The sequence below is a fragment of the Cryptomeria japonica genome, chromosome 6 (assembly GCF_030272615.1).
Source record: "Cryptomeria japonica chromosome 6, Sugi_1.0, whole genome shotgun sequence".
Lineage (NCBI taxonomy): Eukaryota > Viridiplantae > Streptophyta > Pinopsida > Cupressales > Cupressaceae > Cryptomeria > Cryptomeria japonica.
In genome coordinates this window covers 330,693,512-330,709,592 of record NC_081410.1, presented here as the reverse complement: position 1 = coordinate 330,709,592, position 16,081 = coordinate 330,693,512, and positions in this window count along the sequence as shown.

The following is a 16,081-nucleotide window of genomic DNA, read 5'->3' as shown; positions in this document are numbered from 1 at the left end:
GCTCTGTGAATTGTTTCATTAGAGGTCTGTGCAAGTTTCAATTGGTATAGTTGCATATTCAAGATAGCAGGAAGAAGGGATTTGATAGGAAAAGTGAATTACCAGGAAAGGAATATTTGTGATGATTTTCTAGAACAGTTAACCATGTCTACCAATGTCGGGGCCAAGGCCAAAGAATTAGTACCAAAGAACCCTTGTCTAAGAATTGCGGATGGCCTATATGATAAAGGTAATTGGTTAAGGGACCTAGAAATATGGATGTCAGGTTTAGGACTATTCAAAGTAGGTTTTGGGTAGAGACATTCCCTTGCCCCTTTGAATAGCATATGGGAACTAGATGTGGGGAAGCTTGTGGTCCCTGGTGTATTCATGGATGTAGATTTGTTGACCCTGATTACATAGAATTATGACCCTATAGCCAGATCTATCAAGAGTATGAAAGGATTAGCCTTGATTGAAATAAAAGATGATGAATTAAGAAATGTGCTTAAACTCAGTGAGGCCTCAAATTTGTTAGAGCCTATTGACTTTGAGTCATTAGTCCAGATCTACAATGCACAAAGGGATCATCTTAGGAGTGGCCCATTGAAAGAATTTTTTCTTAAGATAGGAGGGTTAATAGTTGTAGGCCCAGTACAATGGAACCATTCTCCCTCAATTTGTTTACTCTAAGAGCTAAGGGTATGTATTGGGCACTGTGTCAGATCTTTGGAGAAGATGCTGAAAGAAAGATGCCAACCCATTACATGCTGATGATTCTACAAATTCTAAACCCCTCCCTGGCAATAACATTTGATTATGCCCCATACCTTACTAATGCAATTCATGCAGGGTTAGTAGGGATAAAAAATGGTAAGGTGGATAGGCTGTTTGGATGGTATTCCCTATTAATGCATATGTTTTTGTTCAAAGGTGTTGACTATTTTGCAAAGGAGATGGATTTGGTTAAGGTAAAAGATAAAGAAGAGATGCATATGCAACTTTGGAGCACTGTTTTATCATGGGATAGAGAGGATGCTAGTTTTCTTAAGTTTGATAGATGCTTTGCATCTAAGATTAGATTTCTTTTGTGCACAGAGAACCCTAGGATTCCTAAGGCTCTCTTGGAATTCCTCAAGCCTAAAGAGTTTGCTGAGGGTATTAAAATTGTTCACAATTGGGGAGACATGTATTTGTACCCTGTTTCTACCATTTTTAGAGTGTATGGTTTTAGAGGTACTCCCTATCTACTGCCCTATCAGGTCCCATTGAAGATAGGAATTGCAGAAGTATTGAGACAAATTGGAGGATTACAAGAGGCAGAGCTGACAAATAGGGGTAAAGGGACCATTTTCCCAACCATTACTATTGCGCATCATTTTATAATCACTAAAGGTGGCTGGAAATATTTTGAAGAATTCTTTAAGCCATATAGGTTGTCAACTACAGTTTCAAGATGTGCATACCCTGACGATTTTTTCAATGGACTTTTTAGAAAGAGGGAAGTGTGTAAAGGTAAGCCTCACCAATTTCAGTACCCTGAAGATTTAATTAGAAATGAATTCAGTTTGGATGAGAAAGAACTGAGAAAAGAGAAGGTTGTATATAAGAGGGCTCTTGATTTCATTCATCAATTTGATAGCAGTTATGACCCTATCTAGTTTCAATCCCTTTGAGGAGAAAATCAAATTCTTGGTTCTTTATTTTGAAGACCTCATGCAAACCTTGAAAGAAAAAAGGGAGGCTATAATGCCAAATGATCCTGACACGGTTAAATTGGTCCTAGCTAAGCCTGATTTTGCTAAGGCTATCCCACCTGGTGATTATGTGTTGAATACGAGATCAAAGTACAGTGTGATGATGCCAATTACAGGTGAACCTTCCACTTCAAGAGGGAAAAGAGCAATTGAGGATGTCATCGACATCCAAGATTCCCCTAAAAGGCAAAGAGTGGGAGAGAAAGTTGAAACTGACGAGTTTCATTATTCTCAATCTCAGTCCCCTATCCACATAGGAGATGAGCAAGTGGTGGCTACACAATTATTACAGTTAGGGAGTCTCTGTGAGATTACCTATACCTATTAGGAGACCCAAGAGGGGATGCCAGAAGAGCCACCTAGTGCTGAAATGAACTTGACTAATGGTGAGTTAAAAGGAGAAGAGTTGGACCGTATTGTTAAGCAAGCCAGTGAGGAATTCCTGGGTGACAGTAATTTTGTTACAACATGAGCTTTTATGCAATTTGTGTGGAAGCAAAATATGGAGCAATTCAAGGTCAGATGTGAGCAAAGGAAGAATGAACAACCTCTTAGAGATGTAGCTCAGGTAGAAGAAGAAATAAAGCAAGAAATGACTGAAGAGTTTAAGACTATTACTCCTGAGAAGGGAAGAGAGATGGAGTCTAAAGTTTGTGTTTTAATCCTCCCTGAATGGGATATAGTTGATGCTCTAGTTCTTGAAGCAGTGACGAAGGAAACAAAATCTATGGAAGGAGTGACCTTCAGCAAAGATAATGTTGCCTTAGTCATGTGGTCATTGAAGAAGGATGAGAACAAAAGGAGGAAAGTTGTATCAGATTCTAGTCTCCTAGGAGGCATGATTGTTAAGAGAGTCCAAGATACAAGGGTAGTGGAAGCTGCAAGCACAGTATTGGAAACTACAAAGTTTAGTGTGGTAGTAGCAGAAAAAGAGGCAAAAGAAAGAGCTAATCTCCAATTGAAATTGGAGACCATGTTAAAGGCTTACAATGAGGCCAAAGAAGGAATAGCCAATAGAGACAACATTATTACTAGACTTCAGAGTCAGTTGTTAGGCCAACACCATCTAGGTGAATTCTCTACACTCATGATAGCTTCCTCTCCAGCAAGACCTCCACCTACTAGTCCCATTATAGAATATCCCCCTTCTCCTATGCCTTTTGGTTTCTAGTTAGCTGAAACTATCCAACATGAGTTGGAAAAGTTGAAACAAGCTTAAGCCTTGTTTGCAAACAAGTATGAAGAAAAGGTAAAAGCCACAATCTTGAAGTTTGTTGATTCAGTCAAAGCCACCACTGTATACATTAATATGAAGAGGATTCTGGATGTTCTGATCAAATTCAGAGTGGATGAAGCCACCTTGGAACCAATCCTTAATAAGTGGATGCCTAGAGGTAAGGAGTTAGAGCTCATGTGTTCACCCCATGTAGATGCAGAGGAGAATGAAAATATTAGGTCCACTAGTGAGTTTATAAAAGAGATGAATATACTCTCAGAGGAAAGGACGAGTGTAAAAAGAAAAGCCCAACTATATAGAAAAGAATATTCAGATCATAAATTTGAATTATTTCCAGGAGGTTTTGTTGGTCCAATTCAGTTGAAAGAGGAGAAGACCTGGCTAGAAGAGCTAGACCACAAATTGTCCCTAAAGGTTAATGAAATTATTAACACCGATGACACATCCTTATTTGTCCAAATAGTTGAAGAAATTGAAAAAGTGAAATCACACTATGGTTTCATAGAAACAGAAATTGGGCAGTTATGGGTCATTTGGAAAAGGCTAGAAGGAATGAAACAAAAGATTGTTAGCTTTGCTTAGCCAAGTGATGATTTGTTCCAGGAGTGGAAGAGAAAATATGTTGGACAAAAGGAAGATGCTCTAGAGTAGGTAGAAGAGGTTGCAACAAAACAACAAACAAAAGAGGTCATTGATATTGAAAAGGACTTGTAACGGTTTCTTGGAGAGTATCATAGTTTGTAACAAACTTTTTAGGAATGTCCGAAGCTTGTATGCATCCATAATGTTATAAATGGATACCAGGACTAGTGTAAAAGAGATCACAAGAATTTTGTAAAGAAATTCTGTAGAAATATATCTGGGTTTTTTTAGTTATTACAGAGAATACTTTGAGTTATGTATGATTTTTTCAAAATGAATATCAATATACAGATCAGAAACTTTCGAGCCTAAACCTATGTTGTCTTCTGGCATTCTTTCAATAATTTACTAGTTTCATTTGAGTAATCTAGGGTTATTCAACTGAAAATGGATTGTAATGCAGTCTTTATGGATATGTTTCTTAGCTTTTCTCTTCAGGAGAGGAATTAAATACACATGAAATATCTTTGTCAGTAGGTTACTTTGTTTGAAGCTTTGAATTTGATAAACACTGTTTAGTTTAACAAGAAAGAACTCTTATATATGTCAGGCATGTATGGGGTTAATAGAAGTCGAAGTGATGAGATGTATGGGGATGTTTAATTTTGAAATCCTTTCTTAATTTAGATGACTCTATAGCCTAGATAAGGAACTGGTATCAATTGTAGTTTTCTTTCTACATCTCTTGAGGATCAATACTAAAAATGAACATAAGTTTTCCTTTATTATTTCAGTTTATGTTGAGGCGATAAAATCCACTGGTTTTTGGACACTGGTTTACTATGGATCTTGTTTAAAAGTGTGAAATTATTTACAAATGGTATACCCACTTAAACTTTGGATAAGTTCAAAGTGTAGAAGGTTCTTGAAACCTTGTCATATGTTACTCTAAGATTATTTTTTCCTTGATCTCTTCATTTGCAGACAGAGTTCTTCATTTTCTTACAGGGGATAAGAGGGAATCAAAATTTGAGACTAACTAAAGTGGCAACTCTACTGGGGAGATTCATAGTATGTATCTATGTTGCAAATTTCTACTTGAATTAGTTCAGAAGTTGTTCGAATATCTGTGTTGTGGAAAATTGCCTAATCTCTGATTTGTGTTATCTGTCTCTTTGAAAATCTTCGTGATTTTTGTTTTAAAAAATTGGCAAGTTTTTTGTCTAAAGCTTGTTTTCTTATTTCCCACAGTCTTTGTGGGTGGCGACTCTGACAAATATAACCAGTCCTTTTAAATAAGTGAAATTCTTTTTAGAAAACAAGCATAATGCAGAGAAGAAGGAACACCAGGTCTTTCATGAAGAAGCATCCTCATGAGACATGGCAAGAGGGATTACCTAAACAATCATGGAGAGGCCAGAAAAGATCAGTTGTACATGAGCCATCTAATGATGCTTGGGTATAGAAGAGCATAAATATAGGTAAGTCATCTGAGAGACCCGTCTATGCAAATTCAAATTATTCTTCCCGCGAATCTGAACATGATATTTTAGGTTTCCATTCTGGTTTGTTTCGGAATATTGAAGATGTCCAAGTTTCAAATCAGGGGATCTCCCATGCTAGTTTTTTTGGGAAAGACGGAAGTAGTTCAAATATTAAGAGAGATTATGTACCTAGGACAATTGATGAAAACATCAGTTTAATTGATATTGACCAAGTCAATATGTCAGACTCTGAAGAAATCTTCCCTGAGGATTATAAGGTATCCCAAGAAATTGAAGTCCTGAACAGAAGAGTCCATCATTTAATTTCCTTAAGAACACAAAAGGAAGTAGATAAAGAGAGAGAGGTGAAAGCAAAATTGATGGAGAGAGATAGGCTTCCAAGACAAATTGCTAACCTTGAGCTATTTACCCAAGAAAAAGCCAAGAGTGAGGACGAAGGTCCAGTGATTAGAGAAATCCTAGTTCCCAAGACCAAACCTGCATATAAGTCAATAGTGCAACCAAATAGGGAAGTCCTTAGTGACCCACAACCTGTTAGAAATAATGTTGACAAAGGAAAGCAGAAATGCACGGAAGGTGGGTCTGGATCTAAGACTACAGTAGAGATCTCTCACATGTTATTTGCACATGAAAGAGAGATGGAAAGGATGAGGAAAGAGAAAGAAGATTTGCAAATGGAGTTAGAGAAAGATGAATTAGAAGCAGCCAATCAAGAAGTTAAAAGAAATATTAGCTATCTGAAGGCTCCTCCTATCATGTTTCCCTCAGTAGACCTAAATAAACCTGTTCCTCGCTAAGCTTCACTCCCTCCAGTTAAAATTCAGCCAACCTTGCCTATTAGCACTGCCACAGCCAATCAAGCCCCTGTTACTAACCAAGGTAACCATATCTCTCTAACTCAAAGTGCCAATGTAAGAATGAACATGGGAAACAACCTTGTTGCTAACCAATTCCAGAGAAGACCTATTAATCTAGAACTTTATAGGCAACTCTTTTTTGATGGAATCCCAGGGTACCTATTGGGAGTATTTAAAACTGAGTCAATTTTATAGGCCCATTTCAAAATTTTGCCTTGCATTTCCAAATGATTAAAATAAGTCAGTTTGAATGGCCTAGTTAGCAAAGGGGTAAAATGGAGCCAGCTGATTTTCAGAGGGTAAGGCTCGGGATTCATGTCCCACACCTTTCATTTGGCCTATTCAGTGATGTGCAACTTTCAGAATTCAATTTGGATAAGTTTATGAGGTACCCAATTTGAGGGGTGAGCTGGAAGTGCATTTTAGGCACAAATCCAGATTTTATTGAGTGGCCTACTTTGAGCGATTACATCTTTTGCCCTGTTGATCATCATGGAGAATTTAAAAATGGATTCAATTCTATGCATAAATGTGAGTCATTCTACAAAATTTTAGGTCTTGACGAATCCATTTGCTCAGTTTTTGAAGTCAAATCCGTTTGCAATTTGTGTGGTTTGACTAGTCCCTGTTTCGATAGCTAGTCGGAGCCCTGTTTCGAACAAGTGTAAAAGTTGCCTTAGTAAGCATCATGTCAGAATGTTTGTTCTGGGCTAATTTTGGTATAAATGATGAGCTATGTTTCAAATTTCAAGGCTCTACCAATCTGTTTGATCGGTTTTCAAAAAAGCTCATTTTGCCATCAAATTCAGTTATCCGCACTCCAGTGATATATCAGTTAATGTAGCATTTTTGTGAGTGCACCATTTGCATCCTATCATTCTGGTGATTGAACTAAGAATTCAAAGATTTAATATGTACTTTAAGGTACCTATGTTCCAAATTTGAGGACCTATGGAGGTCGTTTGATATTTTTGAGAAAGGCGTCATGCATTACCAGGACATTGACTTCATCAGGTCCGCATTGTCGACAAAGCCAGTTGGGCATTTTCGAAAATTAATATCTCTTTGCTCAGGATTCATCTTGAGAAACCGTTTCATAGAAGTCATCCTTGTATATTAGAGTACACGCCTGTCAGATGGCGAGCTCCAGAAAGGTGTTTTGACAGGTTTGAAAATTACGTCTTCACGATTAAATGTGTAAATTGTGGCATAATCGCCTGGAGGTCGCAAATTTCAGTCGGATGATCCAAAAATGATGCCGATCATTTCCAGAGGTATGTTTGAGGTCTATGAAGCATTTCAAAGGCCAGTTGCTTGAAATCAAAAAATTTTTTAGTCGGACCCACTTTGGGTCCCGACCTGGCCTATGCCTGCGCAGTGTTATTTTATTGGCGACTTGGCCCTATGAGCATTTCCAGAATAATGTTGACATCCATGGATGGAGTAGAAAATTTTTATGTTTCCCACAAGAAGATAATGGAAAATGGGAATGCCTTTTGCAGTCAAAACAACCAAAGCATTTTACGTGTTCATGGTAAACATGCAAATACTAGTGCAATTTTGAAATGGGATGTGGCAAGTAATGGAAATTCATCACTACTGAAACTATTTGGCTTGTTATGGACTTTGAAAGGTAACCCAATACCGGGATTCGCCATCCCAATGATACCCATCTCAAGCATCGGCTCTTAGATTACATTATGGTGTTTTTTTTTTCCCTACGCTCTCAAGTGCCATGCTATGTATGGATTAGATATCCAATGTGATTTAGAAAGGTTCCTTCCAAAAATTGATATATTTGTTGCTCTCAGTTCATAGCATCCATCTCATTGTATTATTCAGTTTATGTCTGACGGTTTGAGGTAGTTGTAAATGAATGATCACGAACGCCATAGTTTTGATTCAGATTTATCTCAATTCGATGAGAGTGTTGCTATTTGCCAAAGTCTCATCGAAGCACCAATTCCACTATCTTACACTCGTCTAAAATCAAGGTTTATAGCCCTCTGACATCTCACTTTTCCCATCATCCTTTGGGACTAATGTGAATGGATAGTTGTACCAACTACATTCATCAATGCAGCATCTCTGTTCTGCATCGAAGGAGTTGGAATTTTATTTGAGGAGCCTTTTCTTATGCTTGCATGGAACTTTCAAACAAATGCATGTGCAACAATCTCCTCCTTCCCTCCTGCAACATGATATGCAAAAAAGGGTTGCAGAAAGTGAAACAAGTAAAACACGTGGTGCATACTACTTCCCCATGTGATAGCTGGAGAGGGCATTGAAAGGTGTTTTAAAATGAAGGCCAAGGCAGCATGGAGTTCCTTTGGTAGATGTAGCCCCAAACGAAACAAGCTTGTTATCTCCTCCAAATGCTATGGGCTTGTAACGTCTCCCATGCCGTGAGTTGCAGAGGTAAAAGGCATCATGGGAAAGGGTAGAAGGCGTTTCATGATGGAGCATGGTGGGAGAAGACAATGCAAAATGCCTCCATGTACGTGGCTTTGGAGTGTAATAAAATTCTGAGTAATGCCCCTGCGTAGAAGCCTCTGGAGCAGCGTAGGAGACTGGGAAGGGACGTGGAAAATATAAAGGCATTGAAACTTCAACGTCCTCCCTCTTTATCATAGCATGGTGTATGGAGTTCTCCAGTGGTGGCTCCTCCCTCGCACTCCTCCTCCCTCTGCGTGGCTTTGAATTAGAAGAACCTACGTGGTAATGGAGTTGAACTTGGTGGCAGTGTTAAAGTTTATTGCAACAAATGCAAACGCCATTGATTCCTCTAGATCCTTCACGTGGCATGGTAAGGAGGCAACAAAATTAAGTTTCAAGTATATGCATTTGGCGCCATTAAAACCCAGGGAAAGACGTCCAAAAGTGCAGCTACAGGCCAGGTCTTTTATCCCATATTGGCTAGGAAATGGTCTTTTTTAATATTTATATGCAATGCTCCATAGTAGTAATATGTCAAAGCCATAAAGGCTTTTGACGGATGGTGCTTGATGGCACCCAAGGTGGGCCCATGCACCAGCATGGATCCCAAGGCGACGGAGGAGATGACTGAGTGGCGACTAGGTGGACCCCACGCAGGCATGCTTCCCGAGGCAGAGAGGCAAAATTTTGCAGAGGAAGGTCGGCTTAACAAGTGAGCAAGTTCAAGATGGATCAACGGTGTGCGCTATTTCGCAAAAGGAAGATGCACGGAAGTTAAGCCCTGCGAAGTTGCGAAAGCCAGGTGGTGCACAGGTGGCAGGTACAGTCAGCAATCCAGTAGGCGGGTCTCAGTGAGGTGGCAGTGACATGGCACACAGTTGGCACACAGGTGGCAGCCTAGTGGCGGTGACGTGGCAAACATGTGGCAAAAGATGAGGTGTCATCCCAGGTGGCATCCGGTCAACCCCATCGACCAATCAGATCCCGCCACGTGGCAAGGCATCAGAGCACATCAGAGGCAAAAAAATAAAAATAAAATTGTTTATTATATAGTTTAACTATATTAAATAAATGAAAAATTTAAATGATGGTGCACATTGGGGAATTAATTCGCCCAGGACTCAATTTTTGGCCAAGGTACAAAGTGTTATATATTTTCAGAAAGCTCTCGGAATGAGGAATCTGATTGTGAAGTTAATTTTGACAAATGTGGGATATTTTGGAAGCAGTTTGGTTGGGAGTAAAATTCAGTTAGAGAGAAGATATTTGATATTTTCATTGCAGATTTGATTTTCTTCCCTCCTCTTTTTATTCCCAATTCTTCTCAGTTGTAGGGGTTCAAGTTTCTAAGAGATTTGCTCCAAGGGAGAAATCTGAAATTGCAGGTTCTAGTGATGGCATCCTTTTATCAATGCAAATGACAGTGTGTTCGTCTATGTTTTCAGTGTTGTCTTTATTGTAGGTTTAGTTTCAGTTTGCAGGTTCACACATATGCAAGGCATGTGTGAGTTTCCATGAAATTGTCTCCAAAATGTACTTAGATTCATATAATTTCATATTATCAAGGATAATTTGAGTTGTCTCTTTTAGATTCCTCAAAGAGTGTAATGTTTGCTTTTGGGTATTCTTCAAGGAAGGATTTAAATCCTAAAACCCAACATTAATGATTTTGAATGCATATTGGATATCTAAATATAAATATGGTTTTGTGACAGAGCAGAGGATTGCATTAATGTAAGGCATTGATACATGAAAATTTAATGTTGAAAATAACTTGCATCTGAGATTTCTCATCCAGTTTTATGCATGACTCTGTGGCCTGGATAAGGCACTATTCTCTTGTAATATTGAAAGGTTGTCAGAACACCTTTTAAAAATAAAAAATCAGAATATCTTTTTATATTTTATGTTATGTGGAAGTGTCCCTCCATCTCATGATTCAAAATGTTAAGTTGCAAGTGTGGATATAGCCCATCTGCAATTATCTCTTAGTTTTTGAACCTTTTGAGATCCATCTGCTTTTGATTGATGCAGTCTTGTGTGTAATAGGTCTGATTAAATGCATCAAAGGTATACCCGCCTAGGTTTTGCAGAGCCTGAAGAGTAGAAGGATTCATATCCTTCTCATGTTGTCCAAGCCCTGAGGTGTTTCATTGATTGAGATTGGCTATCTCATAGATAGATTTGCAGGTATACTTGGGTTATCACTTTTGGTGAACAACAAAAATGGCGACTCTGCTGGGGAACAAATGAACTGTCAAGAGCCTTTGGTTAAGAAAGATTTAATTCATATAAGGTTGAGATTATCCCATTCAAGTCACCACAACAAAAATGGCGACTCTATTGGGGAACAAATGGATATAAATGCTTGACTGATATGGTTAGAGGTTGAATGTGTTCCTAGTCCTGTCAATTTCATATCCATCCAGTCTGTCCACTTTTTATGCACAGAGTGTAAAGTGGTTTTATGGTGAAGAAAATGCTCCTTGTTCTGGATCTGTAGAGTGATATGTGTTACATGTCATATTTTATGAAGGAGTAATAGTGAATGCATGGTTGAAAGTTGTGAGAAGTTCTTTCAGCTGTATGTGAATTTTTCCCAATTCCTTATTTGGGTGGTGACTCTGTGGTTCATACCAGTGTTAAATAGCCTAGAAGAGTGTTGATTGCAGCGAGATCGAAGGAGTAACAAAGAATTGAATAAATGTTGAGTGGCATTTTGCTGTTCAAAATATCCTCTATGCAAGAGGTGGCGACTCTGTGATAAAAGACCGTGCTAAAGGTGAAGTAGATCTTCAGATCTACAAGTTTTATAGCTGCAAATCTTTAGGTATTTTCAAAGGATTCAAATGCAAAACAATTTCCTCTGAAAATTTGAACTACTAAAATAGTTTTCCCATTTAGTGAACATCACTAATAAAGAGGCAAAGAGAGGATTTCGAATTAGTTTGTATATCTATTCTGCTGAAATATCCAGAGTATATGTTCTTTTGTTATAGTATGCGAAAATTTGGAAAAGTTTTGTGTCAAGCAATGTTATGAATAGTTTCAGTATGAGGACTCTTTTATCCAAAGTTGTATAATCATTTGTGGGAGTAAGAAAAATGATTAGTAAAGATTTTCAACCTTGTGTATTTCCACATAGAGCCATGCCTGGTGAAGTGTCACAACCATATACTAGGAGAAGTTTCATCATGAACCATTCTGCTGCTCTAAACTTTGAAGGAATTCCAGGTTACCCAAATCCCATACCCACAGAAATTAGAAAGTATTTGCGCATATTCAGTGGGAAGAAATCAGAATCAGCATGTCAACATTTGAAAAGATTTTCAGATTTGATAGGAGAATTCAAAATTTGCCAAGAAGATGTATGCATGAAGTTGTTTATTCAGTCATTAAAAGAGGATGCAAGAGATTGGTTCTCTTTTTTGCCAGTGAATTCTATTACCTCATGGGAAGAATTGGTTTCAGATTTCATGGATCAATCTGATGAGAAGGTGAGTGATTCCAACTTGTTGAAAGAATTCACCTATATCCAAATTAGGGAAGATGAATTGGTGCCCACATTTAACATCATATTTTCACAAGCTCTGTCCAAATTTTCCAGAAGGTATAAACTTGATGATAAAGTATGTCTGGATGTTTACATGAGTGCATTTGATGAGAAGATGGGTTTCCTATTAAGAAACAAAGAACCCAAAACTTTGTATGAAGCTTTTAACACTGCTAGGGACATTGAAAACAATTTAAAATTCAGGATAGCCAAGAGATCTGTGTCTGCTGTAGTTTCTTATCAAAGCACCTTCAATGGTGAAATACCATGTGAGTCTCAGCAAATCATTTTGTGTCTAGGTGCATCAAGCTTTGTAGTTCCAAATGGCTTTTATGATGCATGTGTTTCAGATTTAAATGAAAGTCAAGAACCTTTGTTGTTAATGCCGGTTGTCTCTTGCAGTAGTGATGGAATGATCAGTGGGAAGCATTGTTGAAATGTTGATATAGAGATAGATATATACAAGGGATATGTACCATTTGATTTGTATGCCGGTTATGTTGATTATGTGGCTGCTAATTACCAAGTGAATCATGCATCTCTCCAGGATAATATTGGTGAAAATAATGATGGTGATGACCATCAATCTTTACATGCTGCTGATGTATTTGGTGTTGAAATACCAAATACAGAGGGATTACTAAGTGTTGTTGTTTGTGCAAGTGAAAGTGTGCAATATGATGAAAATCAGAATTGTTTGGTGCAAACAATAGCTAATCCTCTTTTAAACATTGATGATGTCAATTGTGTTGAGGATGAAGTAAATGTTTTTTCAAATTTCACTTTAGACTTCGTTTCTTATAATCATGTTGATAATCTTTCTTTTTTGAAAGATATGCACAAAGTAAATTTAGAAAATTGTGATGGTATGCATGATTGCAATGAAAATATAGCACACATGAATGGACAATTTTTTATGAAATCTCAAATGGAACAACAAAGTACAATGCAAGTCCAGAAGATTGCAAAACTTAAGAAAGCTCTTGAAGTTGTGGATAAGAAAGTTCAGATATTGGAGAGCCTTCGAGCTATTGATGAAGACCTTTTGCAATATAGTGAAGGGAATTCTTCGGAAAAGGACTGTGAATTGAATGCTTGTATACTTGATGAACATGCTGATCTAATAGATGGTTTTATGACAAAAAATTTTAGTGAACATGCTGAAAACTCATCTGATGAAGTAAATGGCAGCGATGTTCATGTTCATTCTTTGGCTGATGATGAGTGTTCAATTGGTGAAGAAGATTAGTCGTGGCAAGATAAGTATGACTATCTTGATTTTCAGAATGATAGCAATAGGATGAAATCTGATGGATGTGAAACATGGAAAACTGATGATTGTTCCAGCGATGTTTCAATTTCTTCTTTGTCCGATAAAGATGATTGTGATGATCGAACGAATGGTGTCTTTAGAAATTTTGCTAATGTTCTATTCAATGCTGATATAGATACGGACCAGCCACTTCAGTGTCATAATGTTCATGAGGGGATTCTTCATTTTGTTTCTAACCCTTTGTATGAAGAGATAACTGATCAGCCAGATGTTATAGATGATGAACCAGTCCATAATACTGATGAAACTCTGAATAGCAATAGCATGGGTTGTAAAAAATTACTTCATGATGAAGGTAAGAGGCATGGATTATGTGATGATCGTTTAAAACCATAAATGAAAGTGTTTCAGGTGGATATAAGTTTGGATGAAAAAGATTCAGCTGAGGATTTGCTTTAGCCAGAGGTATGCATTCTTTTCCATGAATGGGATGTTGAGAATGCAGAGATTTTCAGTTTGATAAGCAAGGATAGTATAAGGTGTGATCAGCATAGTGAAGTATCACATTCGGATGGTAATATTTGTGTTCCTTGTTTGCATCAGTTGGTGTGTAGTATCCCTCATTCTAGTGTTTTAAATGGTAATAAGGCATCTGCTGATAGGAACTACAATGTTGAAAATGAGTGTTTTATTTTTCAAGTTTAGCATGATGACGTCCTTGCAAATGATAGAGTTGAGTGGGATAGTGAAAGGTATGTCAGCTTGTGGGAAAGCCTCTACGGTGATTTGTCTCATGATTTTACTTGTGTTGAAATAGTGTGTGATCACAAAGTTCAAAATCAAACCAAAGTTATGAACACTAGCTGTTTCAGTAATGAGACAAAAGAGGTTGATTATAATGATCATGCTTAGTTGTTAGTAGAAGGTGCCTTTGTTTTGATCAATATATCAGGTGATGAGAATCAGATTTTTGACAGAGGTAAATGCTAGAGTTGTTTGAGCAGCTTGTATTCAGTTTTAAGCATGTTTGTATCTATTGTATAGTTGCTTTGCTTTAGTTGTGTGGTTTTCAATAAAGTGCCCTACTGTTTGGGTATAATAAGGAATCCCTGTTCTTGAAATGAGATGAGAAGAGAAGAATGAGAGAAGAATGATCCATTTTTTGGTGGTCTGCTTAACCAAAGATATATGGATTCTTGTGTTGATCTTGTAATCAACCATCCCCAGTCAGAGCCACTATTGGGAGTATTTAAAATTGAGTCAAGTTTATAGGCCCATTTCAAAATTTTGCCTTGCATTTCCAAATGATTAAAATAAGTCAGTCTGAATGGCCTAGTTAGCAAAGGGGTAAAATGGAGCCAGTTGATTTTCACAGGGTAAGGCTCGGGATTCATGTCCCACACCTTTCATTTGGCTTATTCAGTGATGTGCAACTTTCAGAATTCAATTTGGATAAGTTTATGAGGTACCCAGTTTGAGGGGTGAGTTGGAAGTGCATTTTAGGCACAAATGCAGATTTTATTGAGTGGCCTACTTTGAGCAATTACATCTTTTGCCCTATTGATCTTCATGGAGAATTTAAAAATGAATTCAATTCTATGCATAAATGTGAGTCAATCTGCAAAATTTTAGGTCTTGACGAATCCATTTGCTCAGTTTTTGAAGTCAAATCCGTTTGCAGTTTGTGTGGTTTGACTAGTCCCTGTTTTGACAGCTAGTCGGAGCCCTATTTCGCACAAGTGTACAAGTTGCCTCAATAAGCGTCATGTCATAATGTTTGTTCTGGGCTAATGTTGGTATAAATGATGAGCTACGTTTCAAATTTCAAGGCTCTACCAATCCGTTTGATAGGTTTTCAAAAAAGCTCATTTTGCCATCAAATTCAGTTATCCGCACTCCAGTGATATATCAGTTAATGTAGCCATTTTTGTGAGTGTACCATTTGCATCCTGTCAGTCTGGTGATCGAACTAAGAATTCAAATATTTAATATGTACTTTAAGGTACCTAAGTTATGAATCTGAGGACCTACGGAGGTCGTTTGATATTTTTGAGAAAGGCATCATGCGTTGCCAGGACATTGACTTCATCAGGTCCGCATTGTCGACAAAGCCAGTTGGGCATTTTCAAAAATTAATATCTCTTCGCTCGGGACTCATCTTGAGAAACCATTTGGTAGAAGTCATCCTTGTATATCAGAGTACACACCTGTCAGATGGCGATCTCCAAAAAGGTGTTTTGACAGGTTTGAAAATTACGTCTTCGCGATTAAATGCGAAAATTGTGGCGTAATCGCCTAGAGGTTGCAAATTTCAGTCGGATGATCCAAAAATGATGCCGATCATTTCCAGAGGTATGTTTGAGGTTCGTGAAGCATTTCAAAGGCTAGTTGCTTGAAATCAAAAAAAAATTTAGTCGGACCCACTGGGTCCCGACCTGGCCTATGCCTGCGCAGTGTTATTTTATTGGCGACTTGGCCCTATGAGCATTTCCAGAATAATGTTGACATCCGTGGATGGAGTAGAATATTTGTATGTTTCCCACCAGAAGATAATGTAAAATGGGAATGCCTTTTGTAGTCAAAACAACCAAAGCATTTTACGTGTTCATGGTAAACATGCAAATACTAGTGCAATTTTGAAATGGGATGTGGCAAGTAATGGAAATTCATCACTACCAAAACTATTGGGCTTGTTATGGACTTTGAAAGGTAAGCCCATACCGGGATTCGCCATCTCGATGATACCCATCTCAAGCATCGGCTCTTAGACTACATTATGGTGTTTTTTTTTTCCTTACGCTCTCAAGTGCCACACTATGTATGGATTAGATATCCAATGTGATTTAGAAAGGTTCCTTCTAGAAATTGATATATCTGTTGTTCTCAGTTCACAACATCCATC